The 20,460-nt window shown below is 36.7% G+C and overlaps 1 long non-coding RNA gene across 1 annotated transcript; it reads left to right on the forward strand.

Annotated features, from left to right (window-relative positions):
• Positions 1–313: 313 nt before the first annotated feature.
• LOC121737344 lies at positions 314–18,910 on the forward strand. Its single transcript, XR_006037129.1, has 3 exons — positions 314–432; positions 562–566; positions 18,884–18,910. It is a non-coding gene; the product is annotated as an uncharacterized LOC121737344 (long non-coding RNA).
• The last annotated feature ends 1,550 nt before the right edge of the window (positions 18,911–20,460 follow it).

The raw sequence follows: 20,460 nt of genomic DNA on the forward strand, positions 1-20,460 counted from the left end.
ATAAGGCAACTGTCGATTGCATGAGCGTGTAATGGATGCTCAATTCTCTTCAGTTTTATGTCAGTCAAAGGCCAAAGCCAAAATTTTCAAAGGTATACGTTTCTAATTTTTTCCTTTTTTGTCAGATGTGACAGCACTCACTCAAAATTCGTGACTGCTGGTTGCATGAAACAAAACTCAAGATATCCAGATTTTCGTCAATCAACTTCATGCAACCGTCTGTCACGCTCTTACACGGTAGGTTATCCATCAGCTACAGCCATGACTGTGGTAAAACTGACAGCAAAACCTACCGTGTAATGGATGCCTTAGCGTTTCCACAGGAGCTGAGCTAAGTTGCGTTGCGAGGAATGTGTTTTACAAGTACCAATAGAATCGTTGCGCTGAATGTTGCCAGGCAAATGAAGCGTTTCTATTGGTTCTTAAAAAGACGTTCCTCGCAACGCAGCTTAACTCAGCTCTGGTGGAAACGCAGCCTAATCCTATGAACGTATGACTTCTTATCCAACTAAGCAAATCAGTCAAAAAATGACATGATTTTTTTTTCGTGCCCAAAATGAGACTAAGTTTGCTCCCTCTTGCCTAAATAATTGATTCGTGTGTCATTTATCACGTTCTTCGTAGAATCTATATAAAATACATAAAATTATAGACAATCGATTAAATCAGTTGGTGAAATGAGTATGTGCCCTAAATGATAGTTATTTTAAAGATAACAGTGTGTGCTGTTTGATGTACGTTCGATGTTTTTCCGCCTTTGATGTAGAGGAATTTCGATATTAAGGAAGAAACGAGAATTTTTTAAACGGTATGTATTGGGCTTTGTTCGTAGGCGATTCTGCTAAATAAAGTTTTGATATGTTTTGGGCGCAGACTGGTTATAATTTACAGTGTAAAAGAAGCCTAAAAATAATATCGATTGGTAAGAAGTGAGTGCCTAATTACACTTACCGACTTCACATTTTTATTACTAAAAGGTTATAGGACAGGTTCCCTAGAACATTTTTTTCATTTGAATTTCATTTGAAAACCACTTTAGAGAATTTTCGCAGATGAAACTGTTGTTCGTTTTATCCAAATGAAGCTACTCAGGAAAATTCGCATGATAGTAATCAAATGAAAAAAAATTATACGTGGGAGAGCTATGCTTCGGCATGAATGGGCCGGCTCGACCGGAGAAATATCACGTTCTCACAGAAAACCGGCGTGAAACAGCACTTACGCTGTGTTTCGCCTAGTGAGTGAGTTTACCGGAGGCCCAATCCCCTACCCTATTCCCTTTCCTACCCTCTCCTATTCCCTTCCCTTCCCTTCCCTTCCCTTCCCTTCCCTTCCCTTCCCTTCCCTTCCCTTCCCTTCCCATCCCTACCCTCCCCTATTACCCTATTCCCTCTTAAAAGGCCGGCAACGCACCTGCAGCTCTTCTGATGCTGCGAGTGTCCATGGGCGACGGAAGTTGCTTTCCATCAGGTGACCATTTGCTCGCCCGTTTTTCATTAAAAAAAATGTTCTAGGAAACCCGGACTATAAAATATTGATGTAAGTAAGTATTAAAAATATACCTGTAAGACTAAAAGACTTGAGCTCTGATGAAACGCCGATCATTTTAATCTGTAAAAAGAAAATTTAAACCATTAATAAAATAAAAAACGTTTTCAAGCTAGACGGCAGCACTAGCACAGACAGTAAACAAAAAGTTTGTGGGTGACATTGACGGGAGCGCTGCTGGTAAAGGAGAACTGTCAAACACATGTCGAAAATGACGTTTTTGTATGATAGAAGCGTTTAGTTCCTTTTCTCGCCACGTTCATATAAAGCCTTGTCGAACCGCGTTGTCAGATTGTGGTAGGATTGTTTATGCTGTATGTGCTAGTGGCGGCCTCTGCTCTGACTTCTGCGGAATATGCTCTGTAATCTTTTGCCTGTATAAAGTCAGTTAATGTTTTTAATTATGTTTTAAAGTGCTTGCGTATTTGCGTTTGTAAAAAAAATTGGCCAAGTGCGAGTCGGACTAGGGTTCCGTACCATTATAGAGCAAAATTAGGCCAAAAATTATGTTTTTGTATGACCCCTTAATTTTTTATTTTATTATAATATTATTATTAAATAATAAAGAACACAAATAACTAAGGACTTTGAGAAAAATCGAAGTACCTACCTGTTGCCATTATTGATATAGAGCATAAAAAGGCCAAAAAAATCACGTTTGTTGTATGGGAGCCCCCCTTAAATATTTATTTTATTTCCTTTTCAGTATTTATTGTTATAGCGGCAACAGATATACACAATCTGTGAAAATTTCAACTCTCTAGCTATTACCATTCTTGAGTTAGAGCCTGGAGACAGACGGACAGACAGACGGCCGGACATCGAAGTCTCAGTAATAGGGTCCCGTTTTTACCCTTTGGGTACGGAACCCTAAAAATAGTCTACAAGGACAGTTACAATATAGTCTTTAAAGCACAAGAGCACTTAAAATCGGTTGAATGTAACACAACCTTTATAACATTCAGTTTTAATTCCCTTTAAGCCTCGACGCAATTAATTTAAATTACACGTTTAAATGAAATAAAACTTCGTTTTAGTGCTCGTGTTTAATTCATTGCAATTTTTCTCTTAATTAAATACTTTGATAATGAGATCAATAAATAAAATAATTAGGTGTACTCGAGATGTACTTTCAGAGAAATTAATTTATATGAAGAAATGTTCCGCGCGGCTTCGCTCGCGTAATTTAGGAATTTCACGAAAACCGTACAAAAATAGCCTTCTCGTGGACTATTCTTTATGTGTGCCAAATAACATAAAAATTTCTCCAGTAGTTTTAAGCTAATAAGCAATTTCAAATAGTTTCCTCCTTTTTTCCACATTTTCCTCTATTTCCTAGCTCCTAATTAGTCTTAGCATGATAAAATATAGCCTACAGCCTTCCTCAATAAATGGGCTATCTAACACTGAAAGAATTTTAAAATCAGGCCAGTAGCTCCTGAGATTGGCGTGTTCAAACAAACAAACAAACTCTTCCGCTTTATAATATTAGTATAGACACAGAATATATTATATTAAGTTGTACCGTATAGATGAGGACCTACGCATTATAGTCGAGTTGCGTCTTTTCATTTTTATAAAATTAGGAGACAAACGAGCAAACGGATCACCTGATAAAATCAACTTATGTCGCCCAGGGACACTCGTAACATCAAGACGTCTCACGCAATTGAAATCTGTTAAATCCATACTTTAGAAATGCATCTACCTATGTCTGAATTGACCCTTAGATTACGAAAGATCAGTAAACGAATAACAACTTTTTACGGTGGTAATAGTACTAAAGAAATATTATCTTGAGATGTTACTGCAAAGTTTTTGTTTCAATAACTTGGAACTTAGTTTACGCTCGTGTAAATAATGTGTTATCGTTGTGTGTTTTATGATGTGGCAAACATTATACATATAATGAAATAAAACGTAGGATTTCTTTTTGTACGATTCACATCATGTCATTTTGTTAAATTGAGAAGAAGTAACAAACATACTTAGATTTCTTGGTCACAAATATATTATATACTAATACATAATATATATATATAATAGCTAAAAGCCGAGCTTTGTGAGGGCTCGCGTTGTCACACATCGACAGACTGACGTTAAGGCGACGCCTTGATAATTTGGCTGTAGCGATATCGATTTTTCTCAGCAATGACTAAAGCTGATAAATTAAAGTTCATTGTCAGTATTCATCATGTCTTTGTCTTTGAATTACCCATGGCATAACCCGATTGGTCAATTTTTATAACACAGAATAATCAATAAAAAAGACCTCTAAAAAAAGAGATTCCTATTTTGCCAACAGAGGAGAGTGATTTAAGCTTCCAAAATTTGTACATAGATTGGTTCAAGCGTACACTTTAAATTTCCCATAGCTTATATATGAAATGTATTTATTATACCATAAATACATTTCATATATAATATATTACGCGACAAAAACCATTTTGTCGCTTACGCCCTTTTCAGGCCGGCCGGACCGGCCTCTCATAGAAAACAATCTAAAACATATCCAACACGGTTTTTTACTTTAACGCGGCGTCACCTTAACATTATCATCTACATGTCGGAGAACAAAATAAATCGGATAATAATAATCGGATGAAGAATATCCAATTCCACTGGTACCCCTGTAATACATATAAATAAAAATTACTATGTTATAGCACAAATCAATAGGCATGATAGTTTTTCCGTAAAGTGTACCACAAATATGCTAGGTTGTGGGATATACTAGGGCTCGCTTCGCTCGTCGGTGCAGAGAGCGCTACTAGCGCATATCCGATTAATATTCGACATGTTGCACACGTCATAATTGACAGAAACGTTGTCAAACGTCGAACAAAACTATTTGTTTACTGTCTGTGCTGTTGCTTTATCTAGCGTGAAAAAATTGCAGCAATATATCCTATTCGCCTCTTTAATCTTAGTATAGTAGTATCATCAGTATACTCTATACCTAATGCTCTATAGTAAAGCATACACAACTTGATAAATCGTTATAGTCGTATAAGTGAGATAGTTTTTGCACGTTTTGCTTTCGCTAGTCGAGGAGCGAGAGGCCCTTGACTTTGAACTTTTCTCGAACGCTTGCGTCTAGCGCGCCGATGACAATCTATTTAGCCCTGACTTTGGAAAATGGTTTATAAATCTGTATATTATAGGTATAATATGACTTTGAAGAATTCTGGAGTTGTATAAAATAGCTATAAAGTTGGTATAATGCGTTTACCTACTTTGCGAGAGGCTATGAGGTTGACTTGAATCGATGCGATAGTTAAGGTTGTCATATTTGAATTTATGTTGTTTAGATCTCAAAATATCTCAATTTCTAAATCAGCCCGAGATCGGAAACGCATGAGAATCGAGGTCCAGAACGTAGAATGGAGTATAATTATATTTGGACCTGTTTGGCAATACACACAAATAATTCAAAACAATGTTGACACACCCTAAGACCCGAAGTTATAACATAATAAGTATCTAAGGCCAAAATCAGTAAATCCACTGCCTAAGCAAACTCCATTTTCTTTTTATACGGCCTTCAGCAAACCTTTTAGCCCTTTTCGGCCGGCGCAAATTCCGGACATTATTGTGGGAAATTCGACCGCGTTAAAATTTCAACAGCAAATTGTTGTGAAAATATCCACATTTTTCGACCGCGGCTCCCGGACTACAATGTTTTTATTAATTTTCCGACGAAATATGAGTTCCGTGTCGGAATTTGTCGTAAACCTTTATTTGGTATGCCTAGTCTGATTATGTGTAACTTATATAGCCGTTAGTCAAGTTGCATTAAATAATTTTGGAAGCAAATTTATCTCAAAACTTTTGATTGAAAACTTTTGATGACGGCTACATTTATATGAGTCCGCCAGAACTCACAGATAATTTAAAAAACCATAAATACATTTCATATAAGCTATGGGCAAATTAAAGTGTATGATTAAACCAATCTATGTACAAATGGAAGCTTAAATCACTCTCCTCTGTTGGCAAAATAGGAATCCCTTTTTTTACAGGGCCTTTTTGATTGATTATTCTGTGTTATAAAAGTTGACCAATTGTGTTATGCTATGGGTAATCCAAAGACAAAGACATGATGAATACTGACAATGAACTTTAATTTCTTAGCTTTAGTCATTGCTGAGAAAAATCGATATCGCTACAGCCAAATTATCAAGGCGTCGCCTTAAAAAGCAGTAGATTATGCGATTATGCGCAAAAGTTCATTCACTTAACTATAAGCCTTATATTATCATAAGGACGAGAATCGAATACAATTAAAGCTACTTATTTTTGTAACTTTACTGGTAATAAAACGTAATTATACGAATCTGTGATTAATGTTTGCACAGGAGCTAATTGTACCACCTACACACTCCCGACTTACTGAATATTATAGAGGGTTCAAATTATAACGTTCTGTACATGAATAATAAATAATTCATTTGCATCGTTAATCTCTATTCATATTTCATATTATCTAATCTATACTAATCTATACTAATATTATAAATGCGAAAGTATCTCTGTCTGTCTGTCTCGCTTTCACGCCAAAACTACCGAACCGATTGTAATGAAATTTTGTATACAGATAGTCTAAAGCCTGAGAAAGGACATAGGCTACTTTTTTTACTGGAAAAAAGGGTTGTAAGGGGGTGAAAATACGAAAATTTGTTCAAATTAAGTTAGTTCCAAAAATTCATACTAGATGGCGCCGTGCGTCTCTTACATCGCGCTAACGCTTGCCCAACATCTTTCTATAAGAGGTGGTATCATCATACAATTGTGTATCGATTTTGTTTCGATTAATTAATTAATTCTTTTTTAACGTTATTTAATAAGTCAGTACTTTATTTTAATAGTGATGACGTAACCTTAAACCTATTAATGACAAATAGATTATGGGTAAAGTTGTGTAATTGGGGGGCTAAATAGGCTTTAAAATTTGGCATAAAATATAGTTTAATTTTAAAAAATGAAATATTATCTGTACACTGCACAGCTGTTTTGATTTAAGGGGTACCAGGGTTTTTTTTTAAAAGCTTTTGACACCAATTTTGTTGACATCGCGCGCTATAAACTGAAGTCCACGCGGACGAAGTCGCGGGCAACAGCTAGTAATATATAAAATTCTCGTGTCACAATGTTAGATAGCGTACTCCTCCAAAACAGCTTTACTGATTTTAATCAAATTTTATATGCATATTCAGTGGGTCTGAGAATCGGCTACTGGGTACTTATTATATTGATAAGTGCATTTGTTGAATAAATAATAGTAAATTATTACAACTCGAGACTGACGGCGACCATTGTTTGTGCGACGGGATAGCGATGGACGTTGCCATGGTGACATACTTATTTAGTCACTTCAATAAAATATTACGGGCGAAATACTTTATATGGCAAAGAAACGTTTGCCGGGACAGCTAGTACCTATAGTAGTAATTATTATGTTAACTACATCCACCAATAACATACAAAAGTTACCAATAACGTGTGTCCCACCATAGAGGTCCAGAAATCGAGCATCGTGTCCGGTTTCTAAGCTTTTTTGACTGATTATTATCTGGTGATTTTGATTGGATACCGTCAACGTTGGTACCACAACCACACCAAGTCGCAACGACAAAATGCCGTCAAGCAGTGGTTACGTGTGAATGATGTCGCTGCAGCTTTTTGTAGTTGCGTTGTGGTACCGACAAAATGTCAACGTGGTTGCGTTGTCGCCAGTAGCTGCGATGCGGTTACGTACGAAAGTGAATGAAACGTTGTGGTAGGTACGTGTGGGTTGGCCCTTAAAATCTGTTTTGTTGGCTGTCAAAATCCTCAGAAAATGAACAGTAGGGTTCCATATCCAAAGGGTCAAAACGGGACCCTATTACTAAGACTTCGATGTCTATCTGTCCGTCTGTCTGTCTCCAGGCTGTATCTCAAGAACGGTGATAGCTAGAGAGTTGAAATTTTCACAGATTACGTATTTCTGTTGCCGCTATAACAACAAATAAGTACTAAAAACAAATCAAATATTTAAGGGCCACCATACAACAAATTTGATTTTTTTGGGCATTTTTTGCTCTTTATCAATGGCTGCAGGTAGGCACTTCATATTTTCACAAGGGTCTTAAATAAAATATGTCTATTTCAATAATTAATTCACAGAACTTTGTAAGTATTTTTTGCCTATTTGTGAAAATGAATTTTAATTTTGTTAGTCTATCCGCAAAGGTTCAGGAAAGGTTTATACGGTAAGAAAATAAGAAAATGTTGTTATACGAAGTTCACGTGTCATGTAAATAATAAATAAATTTTATGACAATATTATAATAATAAAATATAGCAACGTCATACCCCCACTCTGCTTAAAATATGTACGAAAATGATAATTTAAATCAGTAACTTTATCGTTCTCCGTAACAAAGAGATCTTATTGAAGAAATAAAATCATAATTATTGCTATCATGGCACACCCAGCCCCACCACTAAAATATAATTGCTTTCCGCAGAATTCCATGACAGAGAAAAATAATAACTCCATACTACTGTACTCATTTCATGGCACAGTAACGACATTAAGAATTACCCATAAAAGATTTGATTTAATTTAAACTTTGATTTAGTAATAAAAGTACTTTTTATGACTTCTAATATTTGGTAATAATGCTAGTTAGTTTATATTAAGGTAATAGAATAATATTAATCATTCCGAAATTTTATTGTTCTATATGGATTAGAAGAAAAACTTTTTGTCATAAAAACAGGCCAAGTGCGAGTTACACTCTCACAGTTAGGGTTCCGTAACTATTTTTTTTTTCATTTACTAGGTACTGTAATGAAAGAAAGTTGAAGTTCAGATCTAATCTAATCAGTAAAGTTTTAGTAAGGGCCTTTTTATTATGCTTAGACTACGGAACAATATTAAAATTATGAACCCTGAAAGGGTGAACCCTTTCAAGGTTCTTAAAAATAAGCTTTTTAAAAATATCATTTTTTAGAGCTTACGTTAGCAAATTAAAAAAGTATGAAGATTCATTGTTTTGATAAAAATTTATACTTGCGCCCTTTCTTACCCTTTGATCACGGTCGTTTATGTGTCCAAAGGGTAGTAATAAAGTATCTATTTTTAACCAGCACTCGAATTTAGTACCCTTTTTAAACCCTTATGTACAAGAATGTGGGACAGCACAAACTCTTTAAAAGGTCTGAAAGTCATAAAACCTAAAGTCTGAAAAGACCTATCCTGACATGATATGAATTTTTAAATTCATTAGCATTTTTAATTAATATTTGACTTTTAGATCCAGCCTTACGGCGTTTGTGCACTACACGGTATTTTACCGTCCGGCGTTCATAACTTTCACGTTTGCCATATAAATAAGGTAGGAAATCGGGATGCCGCGCCGCGCCGGATGGTAAAATTCCGTGTAGTGCACAAACGCCCTTACACAGCGGGAATGGCTTTATGGATTCATAAACTGAATCTGAATTCAGAGTGTCCAGAACATCCATACTAATCTTACTAATATTATAAAATATGCGAAAGTGTGTCTGTCCGTCTGTCTGTCTGTTTCGCATTTATAATATTATAGAATGGATATGGATAGGTGCACCTAAATAATACCACAGCGACGTAATATGTCACTCAATCCACGTACATGCGTCTTGTACTGGCTGATTCGACAGGTATTCCCAAGAGATTCAAGATGTCCATAAAGGCGACTAGATATTGCCAATAAGTCTATACCTGGATCTGCGTAAGTCTGCCCCTAGGCAATAGCCTACATAATATCTGAAGGAATGTAGACTATGAATAATAATGTTGAATTTGAAAGAGGAATACGAGTGAGCTCGATCGATACCAGGGCTGTAGTATATCTGCATAGTCGATATTTAACCATTGACTGGCGCTCTAAAACTAGAAGTGGTTAGCGAATTCGTATACCTTGGGTCCACTATCACGAACAACGGCTCCTGTGAACTAGACATACGCAGGAGAATTGGGATGGCTAAGAGTGCCACGTCTCAAATGCATAAAACCTGGCGTGACAGCAAGATTTCGCTAAAAACCAAGACGAAACTTGTGCACACGCTCATATAAATTCTCCATCTTTCTTTATGGATCCGAGACATGGACTCTGAAGTCTGCAGACTGCAGACGTATCGACGCCTTCGAGATGTGGTGCTGGAGAAAAATGCTCCGAATCCCATGGACTGCATTTAGAACCAACGCATCCATTCTGGCACAACTAAATATAAAAACAAGGCTCTCTACCATCTGCCTCAAACGAACGGAAAGCATTTCGAGCATGGGCAATCGTAGACGAATATCTTTCGTCTAACCGTCCGTATAATTATTAAGTACTGTTCTTCACGCTCGCGTAGAGTGGTCACATTAGGTATTAATTTTTATAGTCAGTATCCAACGAAATACAATACAGCATAGAACGGTAACTCTCATATAATTGATTCTCAAATACGCCTTCAGTTACTGACATGAACACGTAGCTCGGCAATAAAAATTGTATTTTCATTGCTGAGCTACGTGTTGGACAACCGACTGAAAGTACGAATAATACGATGTATCCTTTTCAACAATTTTAACATTTCTTTGTTTTTGTTTGTTCTTTGTTCAGACGTTACTAGCTCATACATTAAATAATCCGACCAAAATCCGACATGTTGCACACACCATATCAGAATATTGTCAAACGTTGAACAGAATTTTATACAATATATACTGTCTGTGCTGGTTCTAGCGTGAAAACATTTTTTTTAGAATTTATAATTTATTTATTTCCCTTTAAATTTGTTGTTTGTTCCAAGCTGGTAATAGTGTCAGTTTCGCAAATTTAAAATCGTAGTCATAAATACAGGGTGTAACAAAAATAAGTGATAATACTTTAGGGTGTGTACGTCTTCCTCTTAGAGAGTTCACTGTGAAAGTAGCAGCGCTGAAAGACCAATTTCACTGTTGTATGGGGAAACTCGTGACGCTCGGGCCCTTCCCCATACAAAAGTGAAAAAAATTTTTCGTCTTTCAGCGCTGATACTTTCACAGTGAACTCTCTACAAGGAACACGTACACACCCTAAAGTATTATCACTTATTTTTGTTACACACTGTATAATAGATTAATCCAATTATAAAAAAAAAATCTGTGAAAATTATACAAACATTTGGAATCTCAAAACAACGCGTATTTAGCGATATTCAACTAACAGTCATAATAATTATTACTTTTGATGAAATTCATAATGTCAGTCACACAAACAATAATATTAATGTCAAGTCATTGCAGTAATATATCATATTATATACATTTGCGTGGAACCATTTTTTGTCAGTTACTTGTCTATTATTCGTAGCCTGTAGGCTGTATCGGTATAATTTAATAGCAAAATCCTCTTTGAGGCTATTATCGTCGATACTCAATTACGGAAATTAAAAGCTGCTTACGATATTTATATTCTTTCCTCATAGAATAATCTCAATGGATATTAGAAATACAATTTTATTTTCCTCACGCAAAAATGCCATCGAAATATTTCATATAAATTGCTAATTAGGTTATGATATTGAAAATCATGAGGAAATATATTTTATCATTCGGTTTTTCTGCTTTAATGAGTCGGGTTTTCCTTCCTGACGCTATAATTCCAGAACCCACGAACCGATTTTGCATTCGTTGGAAAGGTCTCGGGCTCCGTGAGGTCTATAGAAAAAAAAAATTCAGAAAAAACTTTAAGAGAAAAGCAGGAAAACAGGGAAAATCATTTTATGGCAAAACAACATTTGCCGGGACAGCTAGTTATTAATCAAAAAGGTATGTCTGTTATTAGCGAAATGTAAGTATTTAAACTGCTAAATCGAATTTGATACAAAGCTATAAGTCCCGGAAAACGACAAAGGTTTTATTCGGAGAAAAATATTTTTCTCAGTGCAATAAACTTGCCACACAAATAATAATTGTAGAAGTTGCAAGAAACATCTTGTATGTTCTGAGATAAGATTCGTAGCGTAAAAGAAGCTTTGGTTCATATTAGGTTTATAAGTTTAGAATTTACAAAGCTACAGACAGACTCACATAATATGTACAGTGTACGTCTTACTCCTTTAATGGGGGTATTTGAAATTCTATTTGGCACCAGATGCAGCTATGTAGCCTTGTGACACATGACAGTCATATTGTGACATATTTATTTATTTAAAAACTTTACGCACATAAAAAGTACAAAGGTGGACAATGCCTAATGACATTATCTACCAGTCAACCTTCAACCAAGTCGTGTAGGTGCTAGTCAAGTTACAAAAAAAATACATATGACAGTACTTTGACACGATAGACCCTAAGGCAACAAAGCGGCATCTGGAGGAAAATTGAATTTTAATCACCCTCGTTGGGGATCAAAATAACGAAAAAACTCTATTTATTTATCGCATTTGTGATATTTTAAGCAGTAAAATTAATAGCACACGATACATGGGGTCGGACGCAAATTTTATTGGTATCATAAATAACTGTGGTTGCGGAATATTTCGAAAATAAGACATTATAGGAATGTGCCTACATAATCATATTGTATATTTATATATTATATTATGAGTTAATTATTTGTCACTCATGTTTGCATCGTCTAGGCTATCTTGTACTCGGCACCAGTCCCAATTTGTACAGGAATTTCTAAACATCTAACTTTATATAAGTAGTCATCTTTTTGTAATTAATAATTACTTGGTCACTTCGCTTTCAGCTCGCAATATTGTAATTCATCAACAATAAACGGTCACGGTAAATCAGTCTTATAATAATTAATTTACCCCACGTAACATAATTATACCTCCACACTGGTAGGTAAAGGAATGCCAATCCATGTAATATACAGGGTGTAACAAAAATAAGTGATAATACTTTAGGGTGTGTACGTGTTCCTTGTAGAGAGTTCATTGTGAAAGTAGCAGTGCTGAAAGACCAAAATTTTTTTTCACTTTTGTATGGGGAAACTCGTGACGCTCGGGCCCTTGCCCATACAAAAGTGAAAAAAAATTTTGGTCTTTCAGTGCTGCTACTTTTACAGTGAACTCTCTACAAGAAACACGTACACACCCTAAAGTATTATCACTTATTTTTGTTACACACTGTAGATGTGTATTGTGTAATCTTGACATAATATGGCATTCATAGACTACAGGTACCGATGGCTTATTTTATGCCACTTCTTAAGTACACTGGGATACGTCACAGTCATAATAGCTACCTTAAAATTAAAGAGATAGTATATAAAACTGTATAATATTTCAGTACTTGAATGATATATTTAAATAGAAAAAACACAGATTACTAATTTTTTAATAGCCTTTGCTGTCCCACTTTTGGGCAAACGCCTTCCCCAAGATTTTCCATTCTCTCAATCTTACTAACTTATAGGTTCAATGATGTTACAGGTACTAAAAACGCTTCAATATATTCAAGCTCTTTACACATAAGAAATGTCGGAGTCGCAGTCAAAACTAACTTTCTCCATTTAGAATGGGTTTGTAAATTGTAGATCACAAGATCTCACACCTCATGACTTTAATGTACGGACCCAAGATCGAACCCAGAACTTTAAGATAGCATGTCCTGAATACCGCTAGAATCTTGAGATTATACGGGGTGCTTAGACAACTTTGGGACTATAAAACGAGGCCATGTTGCTATGATGCGTTGCGAGCATGCGTTGTCCACACTGTGCCTTTTTCTGTTCGTCAAGGGCATGCGTTATAGTGCAGTCAACAGCGTACGTGAGGCATGCCCGCGACGCCTGCCCTCTGACCGTATCTAAAGAACAAAAATGACAAGGTTGGCGTTGCGTTCGTTGACGCATTCAATTATTGAAAGTTGAATGAAAGAAGATGACGAAAATTGAAGACGAAAGCGCATAGTGTGGACATAGCTATTTAAGGCTTTTCACATTGGGTTATAATTAATAATACACATTTTATGATATTATATAATTTCAAGGGCGACTTCTTACGACAATTTGCGACAGAGTTGTGTCGACGCACCGATTTCACTCTGTCATATTTCTTACTAAAAACGTCAATTTAAGAGATGCTCTGAGTCGAGCCAACCCTATGACGAGACACTGGAGATAGTTATTGTAACAAATAACGCATGGGACATACATTGAACTCGTGCTACCCTGTTAGGGTCAATTCAGACCGCAACGCGACGCGTAAATTCATTTCTAAAGTATTGAATTGACAGACTTGCATGACGTCGCACGCAACTGAAGTCTGTAGAACGAGAAAAAGTTTTGTATGTGTAATCGTGCGTCAACGCAACGCAGATGCGTAGTGTCGTCGCGACGCAGCAGAGCGTGGCCTCCGGGTGTTGGAAGCTCAAGGATGAGAGATCATTGGGTTGAATGTGAATTGAGATTATAACTTGATTAATTCCACTCCGTATATTGTTTCGGCTGATTAATAACGTTTGAATAAACATGAGACAACTATGTATGGGAAATGTCCGACATTTGAAATTTTTTAAAATAATATGTGACATGGCTAAAAGATAAAAGGATTTTTAAAATTCTTGTTGCGCACAAAAGCAGAATTTATTATTAAAAAAATGCTGATATACTACAATTATTGTAATTTATAAAATCTAGGAAGTCAAAATACTGCGATAAAATATATACTATGGCATTTCGCAGGACGAAATGCCATAGTATATATTAATACACAGTATTAATAACGTAAAGGGTATTAATACACAGTAAAAATAAAAATAATTATTATGTAGACCGAAAAAATGCAAAAGTGTGTCTGTCTGTCTGTCCGTCTGTCTATCTGTCTTTCTGTCTGTCTGTCTTTCTGTCTGTCTGTTACCTCTTTATGCTTAAACCGCTGAACCGATTTTGCTGAAATTTAGCATGGAGATACCTTGAGTACCAAGAAAGGACATAGGATGGTTTTTATCCCGGAAAATGTACGGTTCCGGCGCGATCAACAAATTTAGGCGCAACGGAGTTGCGGCCGTCCTCTAGTTCAATTATATGCACTACTGCACCACCCATTCAATTACATGCACAGCTGGAAACAGCTTGCTTGTTCCGGTGAAAATTAATTTAGAGCGTTCTAAACTATCTGTTCTGCTTATACAATGTGTCCCGATACCAGTGTGATCCTTAAAAAATTTAATTAAGGATCGGACATGTGCCGTACTGATGAGTAAGTATAATATATGCCATACATCAGTAATCAGTATGTCATATTTTGATGACAAATTGGCTCTCAAATTTATCTCTCTCTCAGTTGTAGACTTATTTTTGAGTATTATTCATACTTCCATCCATATACACTATAATTATAAATGCGAAAGTGTGTTTGTCTGTTATCTCTTCACGCCCAAACTGCTGAATGGATTTTGTTGACTGTGGGTCCCGGGAAAGGACATACTATACTTTTCATCCCAGAAAAATGTAAGGTTCCCGCGCGATGAACAGATTTCGACTATTCTAAGTTAGTATAAGTTTATAATGTTACGTGGGAGAGCCATGCTTCGGCACCAATGGGCCGTCTCGACCGGAGAAATAACACATTCTCACAGAAAACCGCCGAGTGAGTGAGTTTACCGGAGGCCCAATCCCCTACCCTATTCCCTTCCCTACCCTCCCCTATTCCCTTCCCATCTCTACCCTCCCCTATTATCCTATTGCCTCTTAAAAGGCCGGCAACGCACCTGCAGCTCTTCTGATGCTGCGAGTGTCCATGGGCGACGGAAGTTGCTTTCCATTACGTTGCCCCCTTATTTCATAAAAAAAATAATAATAACAATGAACCAAAGATAAAGTGAAAATACTGTAATAAAATTATACTGTATTATTTCGTAGCGCGTAGCCGGGCGTAGCGGGTCTACGCCTCTACGATATTGCTACGACATTACATTGACAGCGAAAAGCTCTCGCGAAGTTTGCTGAGCAGAATATTGGCTATCGATCTGTTGTCAGCTGTCTACGATCGTGTGGAGATAAATAGATAGATTTATGTAATTGTATAGAAACGTAGAATTACATTTCAAAAGAAGTAGGAACTTGCATTTTTTGATAATTCGTTTATCTATGAGTATATAGACTGATATCTGATATATAGACTGAGGATTTACGTTATTTTGACGTGTTGAGTTCAATGTGAGTTGTGAAATAGTCCGACAAAATTGCATTGGTCCGTCACCTATGAATCTCTGATGGTACCTACATACTCGTTTTTTTTTTTATTGGCTCGCCTATACTATCCCACTGCTGGGCCTCCCATGGGCCTCCCCCAGGGTCTTATACTTGTCTTGCTCCAGCGCCACTGTTGGCCAGACCGGCTGTTACGCCTCCAGCTCATCGCGCCATCTTTTCCTAGGCCGGCAATCTTGTAAAGTGTATTTATAATATTGTGAAAACAGTGGAAAAATATGGTTTCCTTCAATAATACTTTGGGATTTCGTGTCTAGAAAATTTCCGAAGAAATTTAAAATATAATTTATTTCACGAAAACTAAAAGGGTATGTAAGGAGTTTAGGTCAGTTCACACTGCAATGTGAAGGCAAATAAATAACACGGCAACTAATATCTTTTTTAGGCGACTTTCTATTAAGTCACAAAAAAACTAACTTTGCAGTGATTAAATGTCTTAGCAACTATTAAACTATACAAGCAACAAAAGGCTAGGATCAAAAAAACTAAAAAACGGCTGCTACTGTAAGGTATCAAATATATCAAGCGGGATCAGTGTAAAACTGGTTAAGGTATTATAAAACCTAATGTGGCGACTAACTTTTCCGAGGGGATATCAAACATTTTTCACTGGCAACTATTGGCTTTCATTATAAAAATACACATTTGGCAGCGATTATTAGGTAACTTTTAAACTGAAAATTGGTATTATAATAATGTATTTGGATATTAGAATATTGTTTGCAGATTCGTAAATTCTTGAAAAAGGCTTCAAATGCGCTCGTGTGTCTGAGCAGTGCGAGGGCTGCGGAGCGGGGGGTTGAGCGAGTTTCAGCCAATAACAAGCGGTGGACGAATGCAACGGAATGGATACGGAAGTGGGGGGACGAGAGGGCGCAGCCCCCCTGAAAGGGGGGCTCGGGGGGCACAGCCCCAAAACAAAAACAAACACAATCCAGAAAGTGTAAACGTAGGTTAGGTTAGAAGAACTTAGACCACAACACAGAGGGAGCCGAGCGAGCGTAGCGAGCGTGCTGCGGCAGCAGCCGGCGACCGTTACAAAGTAAAAGGGGGGCACGGGGGACGCAGCTCCCCGCCAAAACAAAAACAAACACAATCCAGAAAGTCCAAAATTTGGTTAGGTTAGAACTGTGACTGTGCTGCGGCAGCAGCCGGCGAACGCCACAAAACACGTTGTAGGTTACAAAGGCGTTAAAAAGTAAGTTACTTAAAGTAAGTAGGTTAATTTAATCCATAGATTCCCAAGGGGTGCAAGTGCACCACCTCTGCCGGCGCCCATGATTAATTCAAAACTAATTAAATTAATCGATTTTGATTGACTTAGATTAGTTTTCCGTTCGATACATAATTTTTTCACTCCCTTTTGTTACACTTAAGATAGTCAAGAAAAAATTAAATAGACCAAGAATAGTTTTTTTGCATGTCACAATTTGGCTTATTTAGATCCCTAAAATTGTAGCCAAAATAAGTTTTTATGAGATCTTGTTTGTATTTATTTCAGACCTTGGTCAAGTTTATAGACAACCCCATTTTAGAATTTATGAAAGCCTATTTTAACTTTTTTATCTGCCAATAATTTGTCGCCTTAGAAGAAATTCAGTTGCCACAAAAGAAAGTCACTGCCAGATAAAATTTAAATAAAACCTCAAAACACATTAAAAAGCCGCCGCTTTCTAGTTAAAATGTTACCTCAAATTAGTCGCCAAAGTAATTTATTTACTATCCATTTTCAGTTTTTTTAAGACCCGGAATGGTAAAAATTTGTCACCGCGTTAAATACATGCCCAATGTGAATATACTATGAGCTATTCAAAATTGGACAATCAGACATCTCAACTTGTTATCAGTAAATAAAAGTTCAGTTTGAATTCAGTTTAGAGTTATTAAGAGTTCGGGTGCCATCGAAATTCTCATACAAACATAGATCATTTCCCATACGAGACATTTCCCATACGAGAATATTTACCATAATATTTGAGTTATTATTCAGCTTAAGATAGTAAAATATTTTACCTAGGTTCCTATACAAAGATTCACTGCAAAATATTTACATACCTAAAAATATGAACTATTACAATTTAGTATGTAAATATTGTAATCGTTCATATTTTTGGTACTTGTGTAAATATTTTGCAGTGAATCTTTGTACAGGAACCTAGGTTATTACTATCTTAAGCTGAATAATAACTCAAATAGGGTAAATATTCTCGTATGGGAAATGATCTTGGTATCACGTTTGTATGAGAATTTCGATGGCACCCGGGCTCTTAAGTTGTATTATTACAATATAATCATAGCACAGATAATAATGATTAATGAAGTGGGTAAGTAACAATTGGAAAACTGACGTTTTATAGAATCCACATTATATAATATTAGCTAGATGATGAATTAGGTAAGTTACAAGGTTTGTTCAAATTACAAGGGAAAAAATGAGTGATTGCTCGTATGTTGTAATATATAAGTTACCCACTTCATCTTCATAGTCTTCAGTTATACACTTTTGGTATACTCTCCGATCTTCGATTTTACAATCTCATAAGCAAACAAAGCGGAGTTTTACGATGATGGGATCTAAAACTCAATCGCTTAGTTATTGAAAATTAATTCTATCGTCGACAATGAAACGGCGCGAATACTCTGAATCTAATTTACTACTTTCGAATTAATATTGTTTATCGGAAAATTAAGGTGAGTTTGTTCGAGAAAATCGCTTTAAAGCGCCCTTTAATGGATTTTGTAAATAAATTAAATGGTATAATTTAAGTTCTGCCTTTGGAATGTGAAACAAATATTTTGGGGGTGAGAAATAAACTTCTTATAGCGGGCTGGGAAGTTACATTTTAAGGTTACTTTGGAAATTATACAATAATAGAATATGACGACCAAAATTCGTTTATCGCGCGGGAACCGTACATTTTTGGGATAAAAGTAACCTATGTCTTTTCCCGGGACTCCAAGTATCTCCATAATAAATTTCAGCAAAATCGGTTCAGTAGTTTGGGCGTGAAGGGGTAACAGATAGACAGACAATCAGACAGACATACAGACGGACGGACAGACAGCAGACTGTCAGACAGACAGACACATTTTGCATTTATAATAAGCTATTTGACCGAGCTTTGCTCGGATTCGATAAAACACGAATAAAATGACATTTTCTAAAAATGATTCCTAGCTAGATCGATTTATCGCCCCCGAAACCCCCTATATACTAAATTTCATGAAAATCGTTGGAGCCGATTCCGAGATTCCAATTATATATATATACATATATACAAGAATTGCTCGTTTAAAGATATAAGATTATGTATGGAAGTATGGATATTATAGTATGGATTCCTCTTAATATTAGACCAACACAAAATTTTTTGTCTTTCCTGTGACGAAACTGTACAGTTTTATCCTAACGTGTGTAGCAACATAAAACCTAGACTCAATTACTTTCCTTTGGGATTCTTATTCCAAGGAGTAAACATTACATCCATCACAAAGTGAACGACTCACGTAGATCACGTTCTTACGTCGTACGTAAACGTAGATCTACTACGTTTACGTTGTTACGTCGAAAACCAAATCACTGATTTGTTGAGTGTGTGATTGCTGAGAAAGGTTTGTAAGAGTATTGAAGACATAGTGCAGAGCACAGACACGGTACAGAGCGCGGCTCTTGACTCGGAGGTCGTGGGTTCGATTCCCGCGTTGGAAACATGTTATTTCCAAGTTTGGTTAGGACAATGCAGGCTGATCACCTGATTGTCTGACAAGTAAGATGATCCATGCGTCGGATGGGCATGTAAAAAGTCGGTCCTGCGCCTGATCTCTCGCCAGTCGTGTCGGTCTGCCGTCCCACAGGGTTATGAGAGTAAAGGAATAGAGAGTGCTCTTGTGTACTGCGCACACACTTGGGCGCTATAAAATGACTCCTACGTAGCTGGCCTGGTTTCAATGAAACCGGCCACTGTCACCGAAACCGGTGTGGGAGCTATTATTATTATTATTATTATTTCGGGCGTCTTTCGTGAAGCCAAACGAGCGTAATTTTGTGATTCGTGAGTCGTAGAATCACTGCTGCGTAAATATCTTTACATACGTGGGAGAGCCATGCTTCGGCACGAATGGGCCGGCTCGACCGGAGAAATACCACGTTCTCACAGAAAACCGGCGTGAAACAGCGCTTGCGCTGTGTTTCGCCGAGTGAGTGAGTTTACCGGAGGCCCAATCCCCTACCCTATTCCCTTCCCTACCCTCCCCTATTCCCTTCCCTTCCCTACCCTCCCCTATTACCCTTTCCCCTCTTAAAAGGCCGGCAACGCACCTGCAGCTTTTCTGAAGCTGCTTGTGTCCATGGGCGACGGAAGTTGCTTTCCATCAGGTGACCCGTTTGCTCGTTTGCCCCCTTATTTCATAAAAAAAAAAAAAAAACATACAACTCATGATTCAGAAAATTACGCTCGTGTGAATCAAACAGTACTTTTGTATGAAATTAAATGCAGCAGAATTTCTGTCAACTGAAATTCTGCGACTCACAACTCACAAATTACGCTCGTTTGGCTTCACCCTTATTTTAAACGAACTCTTCATTTTTTTGCGTTTATTTTGTAAGTTTTTCCAAATTTTTTTAGCATGCTTTTGAGTCTTGATTTTCACCTTGATTGGAACACTCTCTAGTCTCTATGGATCT

This window comes from Aricia agestis, chromosome 20 (genome assembly GCF_905147365.1).
Source record: "Aricia agestis chromosome 20, ilAriAges1.1, whole genome shotgun sequence".
In the NCBI taxonomy this organism is placed as follows: Eukaryota; Metazoa; Arthropoda; class Insecta; order Lepidoptera; family Lycaenidae; genus Aricia; species Aricia agestis.